Source organism: Chlamydotis macqueenii, chromosome 20, assembly GCF_036417535.1.
Source record: "Chlamydotis macqueenii isolate bChlMac1 chromosome 20, bChlMac1.mat, whole genome shotgun sequence".
Lineage (NCBI taxonomy): Eukaryota > Metazoa > Chordata > Aves > Otidiformes > Otididae > Chlamydotis > Chlamydotis macqueenii.
The window spans coordinates 830,126-846,114 of NC_141575.1; positions in this window are offsets into that span (position 1 = coordinate 830,126).

Consider the following 15,989-nt stretch of genomic DNA (forward strand, 5'->3'; position numbering starts at 1 on the left):
CGATTCCACCCCGGGCTCATGGACAACGTATGCCAGCCGAAGGCGGGAAGCTGCCTGCTGCACCCGCTGCTGCCCTGGGGTCTCTGCGGGTCCCTTCCCCAGGCTGTGGGCACAGGGAGGCTCAGCAGCCTCCTCGGGTGCCGTGCAGTCGCTGCCCTCAGGATGTTTGCCACGCCCTGCATCTGCAGGAATTTTTGCTGCTCAGATCCCGCTTGCTCTCCAGCTTCATCACAGAGAAAACCGTTTTTGGGGAAAGCCAGCTTTTCTGGAGTTGAAATTTGTCAGCCACGGTGGGAGAGGTAAGGCCCTGCCTTTCACAAACTAAAGCAAACAAAGTGCTAATTGTAAAATGTTTGAGCTTGGTATCCATAAAATTACTTAGTAAGCACTTTGCCTGAGGCACAAAAGACTGGCACAAAGTCTGTTCCAGGCCATTGAATTCCTGTCAAAAGAAATCCCACACCCATTAATTACCATATGACAGGTGCAGCGCTTAAAACGAGGAGCAGCAGGACACTCGCACTCCTCCGTGATGAACGCCGCAGCGACGGTGGCAGGTTGGGTACGGCGGGATGGAGGCAAGCCTTCCCATTCAGCGCTCCCTGGGAATGTGCCGGTGGGAGATGACACCCTCGGGGATGGAGACTTTGGTCGGCGGAGGCTGTCTCATGGCTCTGGCCTTCTGCAGAGCAGCAGAGATGCATCGTTGCCTCCTAAACACCTTCCTCCATCCTCCTGGACTGCGTATCCGAGCGGCAGCTCTGCGTGCAGCCTGCACGAATGGCCTGGGTTGTCCATGCGTGAAGCTTGCTGGGAGAGTGCTGGCAGAAGTCTTTCAGGTTTCTACACTGAGAAGTCAACATGAGGTACAGAAAGAGAAGCCGTGTCTGTTAAAAGACAGAAAAAGTAGATTTTTCTGAGGCTGCAGAGGTTGCCAGCGTCCCTCCTGGCCACGAGCTGCCGTCTGTCCCTGCATTAGGTATTCCAGCAGCTGCTGGGCGCTTGGAAATGTTTGTGATGCCTCCCAATTAAAAAACACTGTAGTGGAATGACTCTTTGTCAAAAACATGTACCTGCTATGCATTAATCAGCATTATCTTGTTTAAAAAAAGTCGTGTGGCAGAGAGAAGTGACACCGTGTCAGAGGAGTGACTGCCTGTGCGTCATGCGTAACGAAGGGCCGCTCCTCCGCGGGCGCAGCTGTGAGCCTGCCGAAACCCTCCGGCGAGCCTCTTTGGAGGTGGCACGGCTCAGGGTCTTCAGCGGAGAAGCCTAAAATCAGACTTTGAAATCCACCTGAACCACTTGTGTAAGAATCTGACATTCAAGCATGCCTCATGTTCTCTGGATCCCGCGGAGCGGTCTTGGGTGCTCAGAGTGCACCTGGGCTGCGAGGTGACGGACGAGCGGGGAGGTTTGGAGCCGTCCTGTGTTGTTCTGGCAGCTCCGCAGACACCAGTTTCGGCTCCCTGCGCTTGTGCCTATTGGTGATTTCTCACTGCTGGGGCGCAGGGGTGGCTGTGCCCTGCCCAGACCCTGGGCTGCTCCGTCGAGCGCAGGGCTGTCTGAGGGATGCGGGCTCTGTTCCGTCCAGTCCCCTGTCAGGAGCTGCCTGGAAATCAGAGTATGCTGCCCTGTGGGATCTGAGAGACGCTAATACTGAAAATGGCCAGAGATGTGCTGCCTCTGTTGTTGATGCTGTAGTGGATGAGTCTTGCTAATCTCTGTAACCCCCTAATCAACTGATATTTTAGTGAAGATGCACGCCTGCTCTTGAAAACAGCTAGTTAGAGGTGGCTATGTTGTGGAATGTGTTAAAGTTAGGTAAACGACGCTTTTAGCTACATGGAGTTTACACATCATGAATGATTTATTAATTTATAAATACTCCAAACTCCACATACATATTCTTCTGGTTGTTTAGTTTCTTGTAATTTATTGGTTCATTATTATTTAATATGCAAGTTATGTCATCCAAGAAGTTAAATTTTTTTTTTTCCATCTGCTTTGTTCACACTCTTCAAAGACCAGTGGCAGCAGAGCCTCGAGGTATAGCCTCCCCCCGGCCGGGCTGGGGTCGGGGCAGCCCCAGCTCTGCCCAGGCTGGGAGAAGGGAGGGCATGGCGTGTGCCACTGGTTTTCTAAGTCCCCCTGGAAGGCCGAACAAGAACGTGCTGGGGCACAGATGGCTGCAGCGGGGCTCGTGTGCACAGTGCCTCCTGGGGGGCTTTGTACCCCTGCCCTTTCAGAAAGGAACCAAAGCAACAGATTCCACTGTCCCACTCCCACCGGGGACGTGTCCGACTTCAGGTTGTTCTTCCCATTCTCCAGCCTCGAATCTCGTTTCCCAAAGTGGTCTTTGGGAAAGGTCCGGCTTCCTCCAGGTTCTGAGGCCACAGGGCGGCTGCAGGATGCTGCTGTGCTGGGGACCGGTGTGCTACCGAGTGACCAATCCAGCAACCCCCAGCCAGGCACCTCTCCTCCTTCTGGGCCCCTTCTGGCCACTTTTGGCTCCGTCTGCTCCACATTCCTGGTTGGAGCTAATCAGTAAACAGAGCTAACGGTAGTTGAGATGGAGTCAGAGACTCTCGTCCCATTTAGGGGTGAAATTCACCCTTTGGAGCTGGATGGAAGAACAGGGCTTTCATGTGAGGGGATTTAGTCTCACTTAAGTTTCCTTTTCCTAATAAATATTTGCTTCATGCACACTTAGGGCATGGAGTAATGGTCGGGAGCACCCGGAGTCATCCAGCCACAAGCCAGGTGGTGAAACCACCATGAAAAGCGCTCTGGGTGGGAAGGGTGGAGGGGAGAAGGCAGAGTTCGGACGTCATGCCCCCCTGGACCAGCGTCCCTGCTGACGCTGCCAGGAGAGGACCGCGCTGCCGTTGCTGCTGCAGCCAAGTGGAGAGGAACTGACACTGGCAATTCTTTCATGTACTGTTAGTGAACAGCCATCAGAAGACATTGACACTAACTGTGGGCCTTTTAAGAGTGTAATGTATTAGCAACTTGTCTCCTTGAAAGCTAATGACAAATGCCTTGTTTAAAAGGAAGATCAAAACATCAAGAAAAATTAGATTAAATGGTTATGAAACTCCCAGTGGAGGACGCGTTTCTCAGAAGTATTCCCTGTTGAACCTTGGAAATCTGTAATTATTTCCCCTGCTTACTGCATTAGCGCTGGGAAAGTGTTTGCACTGCTTCAGCATGGCACCGCACCGTGCCCCGTTCGGCGCAGTGAGCCCTGGCCAGACGCAGCCGGGACACGCGGCACGCTGGTGGAGGGGCTCTGTGTGCGAAGGTGAGCGGTGCGGCAGTTGGGCGCAGATGATGTGGGTGGCAGCTGGTTGTTTGCAGAGGGCAGGAGCGGTGCCCGCGGCGGGAGGGTCGGCAGGACCAGGCAGACACCGCAGTGCACGGGGACGGAGCTGTGGTGGAGATGCGGGCTACTCCAGATCGGCAGCGTGCAGCCGGAGAGGGGCACGGACCCTGCTGCGCCTCAGCTGCCCCTCTGGGAGCAAAAACCCAAGTCTCTTGAGTAGGCTGGAGCCCTGAACGGTGTGTTTGACACCCAGCTCCGTGTGAGGGGCCCTTTGCATGGGCAGCATGCTGGAGCTGCTCCATCTGCAGAAGTTGCTGGGGCTTTTGCTGCCTCTGAGCAAAGAGTGCATTGCCCCGTAGCGTTTGGGAAAAGGGTTTTCGGTAAGTAATGAATCCAAGAGGGCAAGGACCCAGGCGGATGGGGTTTGCTGGGTTTGCGGAGGTCGAGGCTGCTCCTCGGCAGAGCTGCCCACATTTCTGCTCGCTGTGGTGCAGCGCTTGGATCCACAGTAACGCTTGTGTCTGGATATAAATGTGGCTGGTGCTGCTAAAGCCTTTATTTCAGAGTAGGCAGAGCACAATGAAAGTTTGTCAGAATTTCACCTTCAATACAGCAAAGGCAATTAAAGTGGTACGTTCCAGACCTCATCCAAAGAAGATAATTTACATGTTTTTAGTGAATTTCACTATTGACACACAGACATTGGACCTCACTTGTAGTAGCATGCAATTAAGAGAGTCCCCAACCAAACCTCCGAGGACTGACCTATCATCTTTCCAGTTAGAAATTATTGTAATATTTAAGAAAAAGAAACCGTATTCCTTTGAATTTTCCTGTTAAATAAACAGATTTGTGGTTACTGCTGCAAGTCACTGCTGTAACCACGTAGTTCGATACTGAGCTTTTGCACAGAGGTTTGGCTGTGGAACACGAGGGCAAAGCCCTTCCCTTGCAGCGGGCGGGCAGGGTGAGGGTCCGTCGCTGAGCGCTGTGGCTCTGCACGGGAAGGCGATGGCAAGGTCTGCACTAGCGCTGTTTTGTTTGTTATCAAAACCGCTGAACTGGGCTCTTTCGCTCCTATTTCCATGTACCAATTTGAAGAGCTGAGATGAGAAGTGTTGCCTTACACCAGCACCAATAAGTCACACTATCTACGTTGTGACACACGGAATGTTATTAATTGTCAATCAGAAACCACCAGGCTTGTCAAGATGTTCTCTTCTGAACAGGCTGCTTTAGACCTGAAGTGGTTTTTAATCAAATGTTAATAACACAGCATCTGTCAGTGGACCATTGGCATCATACAATAATAAAAAGTTAACATATGACATGGCAAATTCTAATGTTTTCATTTTTACTTCTTTCCAATTATCTGTGGAATTTCTGCCAGAATGAGAAGTGTGCTGACATTATTACATGCAAAACACACTGCTGAAAGATGAACATGTCTATTAAAGTCTGCGTTCCCCATCACGAGCTCCCCAAAGCACCTTTTAATCTCCGCTCTCGAGGCCTCGCCATGCCCGGGAGCGGGGATCGCCGGTGGCTGCTCCTCCGTCCCCGCCTCGCGTAGCCCGCGCGCCGGGAGGGCTCGCCGCCTGCCCCACTGCCGCCAGACGCGACCATGGCCATCCCGGGCTGGCCAGCCCTCGCGGTCCTCGCCTGCAGCGGCGGCCTGCCGGGGCGTGAGGAGCTGCAAAAGCTTCAAAACCCTAACAAGAGAGCTCGCTACAGCGGGGAGCGTGATTGTTATTAATGGTTTGTGTTACCGGATAAGCGGTGCATAACAGATCTGCTGCAATATCAAGTCTTCCATCAGAAATTCATCATTTTGAGGACTTTGTCAAAAGTAGGCTGTGTATGCAGTGTATACAAATCTGCACGAGCATCAAGCTATATGGAAGTTCCGAGCACCTGTATATTTAAAATACACTCAATTTCCTTTCTAAATGCATTGTTTTCACTTGAATACTTCATAACATTCAATGGATTGCAGTTGCTTTGTCTATAGATTCAATTTGTGTCTCTGGACAGAGTTTGAATGGATTTATTATATTGAAATGCAATTTTGCAAACATAACCTTATATCTGACCCGTCATTACTTATAATGCTAAACTTTGATATGTTAATTCTGCCTTATGTTTTTATATATTTTACGACACTTGGCTTAAACATTTTTAATCTGCATATTGGTTTATGTCCACCTAAATTATTGTTGCTTGCGGGGACAATGCGCACACAAGATCTGGCAATTCATTATGCTAGCCCCGCTTAAATGAATTTCAAAAATTTAATAAAATTCTCCCCCTCCTTCCATTGTGTTCAAAAGCTTCAGCATAAACACCAGTCCAGTGTTATCAAATCACAGAAGAAGAATAAGGTTAACCTCAAACAGCCCAGCCATGCCGCAGACCTGGAGAAACGTCGCCTTTGATTAACGCTCCCCTCTAAAGCGCTGCGTGCCTTCGCTCTGCGGCTGCCGCTGCCAGGGACACGGACGCGCTCCCCAGCCATCCCTCCTGCCGGCGTCCTCCTGTGCCGATGCGCCCGCCGCGTCGCCACCAAGGAACCGAAGCGCCAAGGCCATGGCCACGGCTGCGGGCGACGCTGCGAGTGCTGGGCTGATGCCGAGGGCTGAGTCAGCCCGGGAGGGCTGGGATGCAGGCGATCATCAGTCGCTGGTGTGAGGTGGCTCCACGGTGGCACCGCTGGCAGGGATCCTGTGCCAGCGATCCTGTGCCAGCGGGCCCGTGCCATGGCTTGTGCCGGGAGGATGCGGCTGCCTGGTGCCTGCAGGCTGCTGGCAGGAGCAGCTGCGGCTGCCAGTGCACCCGTGGGCAACCGTGGGCTCAGGTCACGACTGGGGTGGGCAGGGCCTTGGGAGAGGCCGTCCCCTGTCCCTGCACCTGTCCCCAGGCCCGGCCGTGTCTCTTGGCCTTTTTCCTGCCACAATGCCATGAATTTTTCATCCTCGATGAACTTCAAAGTCTTTTAATGACTCTTCATGAAAAAACAGAGGGGCCAAAAGTTGAGCAAAGGGAGATGATTAAAGGACCTTATTAAAAGCAACCTTGTAGAATTCTCCACATGAAAGAGAGTGCCATTATGAGGGCTTATCCTTATAAATGACACTTCGTTTTTGCGAACATGCCGAAACCTGATTAGAGTGACAAGCACTGAGTGATACTGCAAACCTGTTAATAACATGAAAATTAGAAGAGGCTCATGCAAAGAAGGGAGATTAATTTAGCCCGAGTACATCTCGCGCAAATTGCAAAGTTGTGAATATGTTCTCAGATAATGAGCCTTCGCAGTCATCAGCTCACTTGTCATTTTCTGTAATTAATGTTAAGGAAGACTCCTTCCTGATGGTTCGTATTACTCATATACCAAGAAAATTTCTTCAGAGAAATAATTTACATTTATTATCATCGGTCTGTTTGTGTGGTTTATTTCACTGTGGAGTAATTTATTGCAGCACCGTTTCACTTGCCTTGATTAGTCGCTCGTCAGCCTGAAATGTAATTTTTTTTTCCTGATGGCAACGTCTGAAAATTGACAGTGGTGCAATACTCTTTTTAATCTGAGGATGTGTTTTCTTAACTTGATAAACTTTTGGGCTGGAAACTGAAGCTACTTCACAAGTGGAGTTACTGTTGGAAACTCCGCGCGCTTTGCGGTTCAGGGGCTCCAGCCGCGTGCTGGACTCACCCACGCTCTCCTGTGTGTGCTCGTCTCTGCGTACGTACCATATACGAAACACTTTATTCCAAGAACAAGCTGGTTACCAGTTTATCGCTTCAACAAGCCTGAAGTCGCCTGTGACGTGCTCATTACCCCTCCTCTCAGACTTCGCCACAGACCTGAAGCCAACAAAAGCAATATCAAATCTTATCATTGTTTTCCCTGGATTTCAACTCTTATTTCTCATTTATTTTCTTACCAACTTCTTAGTTTTTCCTTATCTCAAAAAACCAATTTAGTTTTCTGACAGATGCAGGAGTTAAGTTTTGCTGCATGTCCTTCCTGACCCGCGCTCGGCCATACAAGTGCAGATTCTCTTATCAGAGCCCCTGGTCCTTGCAAATCCAGCGCTGCCCGAACGCGCGCGACGCAAAGAGCGAGCACAGCTCCTCCAGAAGCTGCCGGAATACCCGGGGAGCGGGGGAGCTCTGCTGCCGTCCGGGGTAACCACGTGTGAGCGGCTGCCTCTTGGCTCCCGTCAGCGCTGCAGCTGCCGTTCCCGGCGCAGGCTCCCCGCGTTTCCCTCCGAGGGGACCCGACCCTCCTGGCACACGTGATGCGCTCGCCCTGCTAACCGGCAATCGCAGCGCGTGCCAGCCCGTGCAAAGCACCACAGGGAGGAGGTTTTCTGGTAAATTCCAGCTGGATGTCAGGCATTTCACTGAATTCACACCACTGCCCATTGTCTCATCCTGGACAGGGCCTTGCTGTTGTGCCATGCGTGCTTGTGGCTCCGGGCGAGCTGTTTGCTGGCTTGGCGAGAGCCCGGGTGGCTCTGCGCCTGGTGTGGCTGCTCCTGCCACCGGCCGCCTCGGGGCTGGGTGCCACACTGCTCCCCGGCACCTGGGCCACTCCGTCGGCAGCGCCTGCCCCGGCTCCAGGAGCGGTTTCTAGATCCGAGGAGTAAAACTACAAAATCCTTTTCCTCCCAAACGACACAAACACATAAGCAGTTAAAGTGAATTACTGACCTCTGAGCTGCAAATGAACCAAACATTACTGATTAGGGTTTTTAGGCAGAGATAATGATTTTTTTTATTGGAGGCCTCCATTCCGAGCAAGCCTCACGGAATGCTATCTGTAGGCAGCGGCTGCCTGTTTCAGTTAATGGTAATCCATATTTATAAAACTATAGTCCATCAAAGTGGTATGAATATTTTAAAAGCCATGGACAAATCAAATTGTCTTTGTCAAATTGCACACTCTCCACATCGAATATATTTTATGATTCTTCCTCGTGCAAGAACCAGCGAGTTCCCCGCACTAGCTGGAAGCTGCCTGCCTAATTTTTGCTTCTGTAAACAGGCAAGTCTCTCTGCTGTTTTAAAGAACTCAATGAGCTGTGGAGATTGACATTTAAGCCATAAAATTGTACTTTATTTGATGAAGTTAACAAATAATGTATGAAGTGGATTTATTTGATATCTCTGCGAAAACTAGTTGGTTCGTCCTTATAGAAACAAATTGACTATTTCTGAAGAACTTTTTAAAGATGCGGGCAATGCGCTGAAGAGCGAAAGCCAGGGTTACTCGGGAAGATCACAAATTGCAGAATGAGCTCGGGGGCCCCGGGCGCTGGCAGAGGCTGCACGCGAGGTGCCAGCACGCTGCCGCGGAGAGGAGCAAACGAGACCAGTGACAGAGGCTCTCATCGGGCTGTAATTCCTGATAGGCATCCATCAAGCATCTCTCACGCTCCACGTGATCCAAGCCTTGTCTGACATCAGCAGGCACCAGCTCTCCCACCCCAGCAGCCCGTCCCCCCTGCGCCCCGCCGGCCAGGTCAGCCCCAGGAGCCTGGCGAGGGTCCCTCAGCAGCCCCCTCTCCTACCGACAGCCTGCTCGGAACTTGCATTCTGTCGCCCACGTGTTTAACCTGCTCAGCTCTCAGAGGGATGTCCATAATACATTCCTGACCAGAGCGACGCTCCAAGCCCTGTATCTGTACACGGAACATGCATGGGGCTACCTGGGGCTTGTACCTGCAGGCCTGGTTTTTAAATGCTGCTGGATCATAAACATCTAAAAACTTAGACACTTTTCTTAGAAACATTTCTAAAACACTGCACTTTGCTGACATCCACGCGCACAGCACCCTTGCAGTCTGTAGGGAGGGCCCATCCCTTCTGCGCGTTCCCAAACCAGTAAAGGCCTTTGCCTGCCGGGGGCTGGCAGCGAGCGGGGTGGGGGGGTTGTTCCCCGAGCCTGCCGCCTTAATCCGCGTCAGAACGGCAACGCCGGCGGCAGCCACAAATCACGCTGCAGGCAGAGGCAAACATCAAACACGGCGACGCCAGCAAATCAGGGAGGGAGCAGCAGGGTAACGCAGGAGTGCGCGAGTGGGACGCGACGATGAAATCCCGCTAGTGATCGCATTGCAAGTGTCATCCCAGGAAATAAAATGCTGGCATCCAGACAGGCCTCACCTCTTCTGTCTGAATTTAACGGCAAAAAGTTTTGCCACATCGATCTTGTGATGTCAGAGAGACAGGCTGATAGTGCAGAGACAGCTGAGACAGCGCCAGGTTTAGCAGACAAATAAATTTGAGGATCATCTGCATAGAAATGGAAAGCTACTCCATGCTGATGAATAATATAACCCAGTGGCAGCATATAAACACAAAATAACAACGGGCCCAATATAGAGCCCTGGGGAACCTTGGAAACAACTTCACTAATGGAAGATGAAAAATCACCCATCGAAGCAAAATGCTGTCTATTTGATAAATAAGATTTGAGCCGACGGAGAGCAGTATCAGATAAGCCAAGCGAGCTGCTCACGTGGCTATCCGAGGGGATACCTGGAACAGCGGCGTCAAGTGACAAAGACCCAACAGCGTGAGAACAAATCCCAAATTAGGGCTAAAATATTTGTCTGCTGGGGTCCCTCTTGCTGAGCCACGCTGTGCCAGCTGGGCTTGGCCTCTCCGCACTCAGCCGGCCTTGCTGAGCCACAGGAAAGGAGCGCGGTGCGGGTGGCACCGGCAGCGGTCCCAGCACCACCAGTCAGAGCCCCTCTGCCTGGGCCGGCACGGCCGCTGCACGTGTGGGGGTGGCTGACCGCGCTGGTCTGGGGAGCACCATAGCCGTGGGAGCTCCGCCGCCTTTCGGCTTCAAGGGGCAAGGATGGGGCTGCATCCAGAAAAGCCCTGGACTGTGAGAGGACCATCCCTGCCTGCCCAAACAACAGGCAGGAACTCGCGTGCGGAGAGAGACAAGCCTCCCCTTGTCGCAGACACCTCTGCTGTTCTGTAGATTGGCCGTTCTTGTGTCGCGGGTAGAAATCTGGTGCTCCCCGGGGGTCTCTCCTTTGCTCATTTCTCTTTTGAATTTGAAATTCTTCTTTCCACTTTTGTGGCAATACTAAATAATGGGAAACACAGGCGAGAGCCCTCGAACTGCAAAAGTAGCTCAGGAAAAGCTCTGGGAAGCCTTTGCAGGCGCGTTTTCAACAGCGATGCAGAATATGTCGCTGCAAGCCTGAGCCATTCTGGCGAATGGTTAAAGAGAAAGGAAGGTGCGTCACTCCGAGCTCCCGCAGTTGCTGCTTCCATGGAGGCCTGCAGGCTCCCTGCTGCCAGGCACTGCCCTGCTCGGCGCCTCGCCCCCGCTCTGCTCTGCTCTGCTCTGTGCGTGCCGTCTTCATGGTGTGGTGTCCACTCCGTCCTGTAGCAGGACTGGGCCCAGTAGTTACTTTCATGTTCTACAATAGGAATTACTATGTCATAAGACAATTCCTGCAGAAAAGAAAACATTTTTTGATTAAAAATGGAATTTACTTGGTAGTTCCGTACTGGACCCCAACAGACAGCGGCTGGCAGCCGTGACCCCTTGGGATGGGGATGAGGATGGGGACGGGCACAGGGCCGGGGCCAGGGCCGAGCCAGGCTCTCCGGAGCAGAAGCGCAGGTGATGTCCTCACACCAACGTGGCGTTTCCTCAGCCTGCGGACCCGTCTCCGTACTGGACCTTGTCCTGCGCTTTGTACCTGCTACAGCTTTGGGGTGGCTTTCAGTGTTTGCTGTAAAAAACGAGAGTCACCAGACCAGTCAAGCTGTCTGCGTTTCCCATTGCGTCGCCGCCACCATGGTCCCTGGCCCAGCGAGGTGGACTGCTTATAAACAATTACATTGTTTGAAAGTCTATTAATAATTCTGTCGGATGCATTAATATCGCCCATTGGTTTCTAACGAATTGACACCTTTTTAGCTGAAAGAAACCCTTATTAGTTTTCATTTTGATGGCTTTTCCTGGAATAACTATAAATTATGTTTATTTCACATAATTCCTCCTGTCAGTAGTTATAAATAACTAGTTCATATGGAAATTACGATTCTGGCCTGTGTGCGTGCGTACGTTAAACATGGCGCTGCGGCAGCGAGGGGGTAATGAATTGCCCGAGTTTCCATTGATGGACCTTTCTAATTTAAAGAGTGACTAAAAATGTATTTGCCAACAGTCTTCCTATCTTGGTTTTTACCACTTTAAATACCAACAGCTCTATTGTATCAGTCTTTTTTATACAGCATTTTTCATACAGTGTATCTCAAAGCACTTTACAGGGCAATTAATTACCTGGAGGAGAGTGACGGGATGCAGGCAGCGATGACGGCCATTATGCAGTCAGCAACGTTCCCCACGTCGCGCTCCGCATTTGCATCGCTGTCATTTAATTTGTGGTGGTATTAATGGGAAGAGAGAGGGGGAGCGGGGTGGGAGAAGTGCCAGCGCGGCTGCCGGCGGCTCTCCTGTCTCCACTCCTCCATGATGGCCTGCGCGCTGCGGTTTGCCACCGAGGAGGGACCGTCCTGGCGTGGGACGAGGGCAGAGGAGGAGGGGGCTCAGCACGGGGGTCCCTGTGTGGCCGGAGGCTGCAGGTTGGGTGCGGGTCCCCACCTCATCCCCGGTTCAGCAGGGCAAAGCCCACCAGAAGGATGCTGCCTGGCAGCAGGACTCAGACCCCCCATTGCTGGAGGAAATTCTGATGGTTCCCATTTTTTTTTCCCAAAATCAGAACAAACCAAAACATTTTGAAACATCCCTGTATAATGAAAATGGCTCTTTGGTTTTGCTGGAATGCTGAACCTCTTCCATTTTCCTTTTGGAGCTTAGCTTTTCCATTGTTGCTATAAGCATATAAACTGTAAGTCTGTTTTTTTAATGGTAGCAGAGATGCCTCAACATCAAGATCTGCAATTTCAATGTAAATAGATTTGTTTTCAGTCTTAGTCAACTCATTGTTCAGTGGCTTTCCTTCAGGCTTTTAAAAGTAAAACAAACAAAAAAAAAGTATTTGAACAACAAAAATTAAACCTTTGCAGGAATAGTGCTTGGCAACATTTAAGCAGAGGCATAATATAAATTAGAAATTATGTAGTAGGAATTATGTTTTAAGAATAATTCTTGATATTCTTAACCACCTTCAGATCAAGTCTTTTGCTTTGGGAAAAAAAAAGTCAACAACTTTACATACTCACAGACATTGATCAAAACAATTTCTGGAATGGAAAAAACACACACTGAAATTTGTGCCTTCCCAATTCTTTCCAGTGCCCTTTCCTGCCACCGCAGCATCATTTAGCCAAGCTGCGTAAAATACACCCAATCAATATCAGCATCACTCAGATTTTAAAACATTGGAGGAGTTTCTTGAGGTTTTTGTCCATATGTTTTCATTACAGTTGACTGGATAATTCATAACAAATTGTTTAGACAACACAATTCATCTGGTTTCTTCCCCCCCACATCTCCTGTCTACAAGTAGGCAATGTGATCCTTCATTCTTTTTTTTTTAACTCCAGGATTTCTCCGGAAAATAACTCTCTCTGAACCAAAAATATCATGGTCCTGATGATCCAGGCAAAGGACAGCCTGTCTTTTACTAACCGGCTAGCTAGTTGCTGAAAGTGAACTTGCTTTGGGCACGTCTTGACCTGATGAATTGAACAAGTACTCGAAGCGCGTCTGCTTCGTCAGCAGTACCGTCCGGTTTAAGACTTCTCCCTGCAGGCTTCTCTTTTTAGGACTAAAGATGGCATTTGCATTTTAATGCAAAGATGTACACCATTCAGAATTTCTTTTCAGTAAATATTTGATCATTCAAGCTTAGGTTTTGCTTTTTGAGTAAAGAGAACTCAAAACAATTGGAAGCAAACTTTTGTGTTGAAATCAAGAAACCTTTTGTTCCCCATTTGTCCAGGAGCTTTTCATGCGACGGACTTTGCCGACCTCCCGAGGCTGGCTGTGATGAGGTGCTGGGATCTTTCCAGGCAAAAACTGTCATAAAACCGTCAACAACTGACTGGTGGAGGGCAAGTCCCGTTGTTTGCTGATTGACTCCAGAAATCAGTTCATCACACGGCGACCCTTACGCTGTCGTAGCTGCAGAGGAGGCTAATTGCTCAGGAACAGGCTGGGAAAGCTGGAACTGGAAGGAAGGGGAGAGCAGGGCCATGCTGAGGGTCACCGGTGACCTGGCTTGCAGCAGCCATCAGTCAGGGTGGGTGGGAGCTCTGCGAAGAGCCTGGCCCCGCGGAGCCTCCAGCAGTGGCTCACATGGATGATCCAGCAATGGCAAAGATTCCGATGCCGAGTTGCAGCAGTTAATTAAGCAGCCGGGACGATGGAGGCCATGGAGCTGCCCATGAGGAGACAGAGGGTGAAGGAGAGGCAGCGGGCGGCCAGGGGCACCCTGGCCACGCTTGGGTGTCGGAGCAGGGGCTGGTGTGGCCAGGGGGATGCCCAGCACAGCGAGCACCCCGGTGCGGCTGCAGGGCCCCTGGGTTCGCTGAGCTCCTGCATTCAAATTGGCCGATGACAAGTGAGATGTGTGGGCTCAGCACGCAGCAGCTATTCCACCGTCCTGATCTCTCTCCAAAGCACCAGCTGTTGGCTCATCTATCTCTGTGGCCAGCAATCTGCTACCTGAATTGATAGATATCATCCTCCTAAAAATAGCAACAGCAGATTTCAACCTGTCCATGGTAAGAAAATGGTATGGGCAATAAAAGCGTCCCACCTGCCCGCAGAGCGGGCGGCCGAGCCTCGAGAGGCTGAGCATGGTGCCTGGCACAGCGAGGCCGGGGTGGCAGTGGCCACCCGTCACCCCTCACTGAGAAGGGAGCCTTGGGGTTCCCTCGTCTGCTCAAGGTTTGTCTGAGCCCTCAGCAAAGCCAGGAGTGCCAAGCTGCCTCTCTTTTGCCCTCCGTTTGCCTGGCGCTCCCCGGCCCCGCTGTTGCCGCTGCTGGCGTGGCCGTGCTCGCCGCGGGTGGCTGTGCCGCAGAAAGCCCGGGTGGATGCAGCTCCAGAAAGCTGTCACTGCTCAACTTGTGCAAATCAGGGGTTGCACGGAAATCAAACAGCAACAGATGGGCTGACCCAGTTCAGCTCATCGCCTTTACACATGTGGTATTGCCTGTCGTGCACGCCAGCCTTGCTTCTTGCGACCCTTTAAGCGGTGGGAGATGGGAGAGAGGTGCTCCAAACCCAAGTCTGGGGCAGCCTTTGCGTGGCTCTGGGGACCTGCCGTCCCTGCCCAGCGCGTGTTACAGGCTCCTTTCCCAAAGAAAATGGTTTATTTAGCAGCTGGCAAAGCCCAGCTCAGACACAAACTCAGCCCCGCGCTTGACAGGCTGTGTGGCTGCGGGGCCTGCGACGCGGCACGACGGCCTTGGCGGGCACGCAGGGAGCCCGGCCAGGCTGCTGAACACCCTCCCTGCCCGAGCCACCCCTGTGCCACCACGGGCGCCGGTGCCCTTGGGCTCCGCTCCCGCAAGGCGACGTGCTCTCTGATCGACCTGCTCCCGCTCCGCGTGGAGAGCGCACGCGGGAATCCGCAGCGGGCGGGAAACAAAGGGATCCTGCGCGTGGAGCCATATGGATGGCACGTATATACAATACACAGTAAACAACACATCTTTCAGTCTGGGTCTGTTTGAAACCTTCCGACATATGTTCTGCTAACAGTTTAACAAATTGATTGCTAATGTTACCCTGCTCTGAAATCTGGCACAATGTGCAGGAGGGGGAAGAAGCCCCAAACAAAAGCATCCCTACCTCACCAGAAATTCACAAGAAAAGCTATTAGAAAAGGCTTCAGGATGCCTGACAGGAGAGAATTTCATGCCAATTTGTGTGCTCGTTGGAAAAATCATTTATTAAAAAGAAGATATACCTTCATGTTACTGAGATGAGGGTGTAAAACTGAGCTGGGTCTCCCACCGCTCAGCTCTATAACTCAAGTTATATTCATCAGAGGCATATATTTAAATCATAGCTTACTTTGCTTTGTGTTCTGAAATTTATTAGCCTACTACTTAAATGTTTTATTCATTAGGCCATGTAAATAATGCATGGTTGTTTCCATGGCAATTTAACCCCTTCTCTCCGGGACGCCCGCAGATTTCCCATCTCCTGTGCCTGCTTAAGTGCCAGGATCAGATTTGCCGGTTTCTCTGCGTTGAGACCATGGCCATTTTTCTCCTTTTTGTGGCAAATTCATTAGGAGGAAACTTTTCCGTTGACAAATAAGATGTGCTCAGGCATGAAGAGGGAGGGGAAGGAGCCATTAGCCAGGTCATTTAGCAGAGTTTGGGCATAGCTGATGTTTCCAGTTTCTGCTCTTCGTGGGGTTTGTGCTGCACCGTGAGTCCCCGTGCTGCAGCAGCGGCGGGTCCCAGCCCGGCGTGGGTCCTTCCCCTCCCGGGGCCCTGGGGGACCGGGGTCCCACAGGAGGAGGCATCGCTCCAGTCCGAGGGCGCGTGGAGAGGCCAGCGCTAGCGGCGAGGCTCTTCGGCAGCGCCCCGGTCCCGGCTCGCAGGGAAGATGGGGCTCTGGCCGAGGGGGCTGTCAGCCCGGTGTGCTTGGGGGGGTTTCTCCCTGGGCAAGGCCGGCGGCAGCAACTGATCCCGCAGGCTGCGG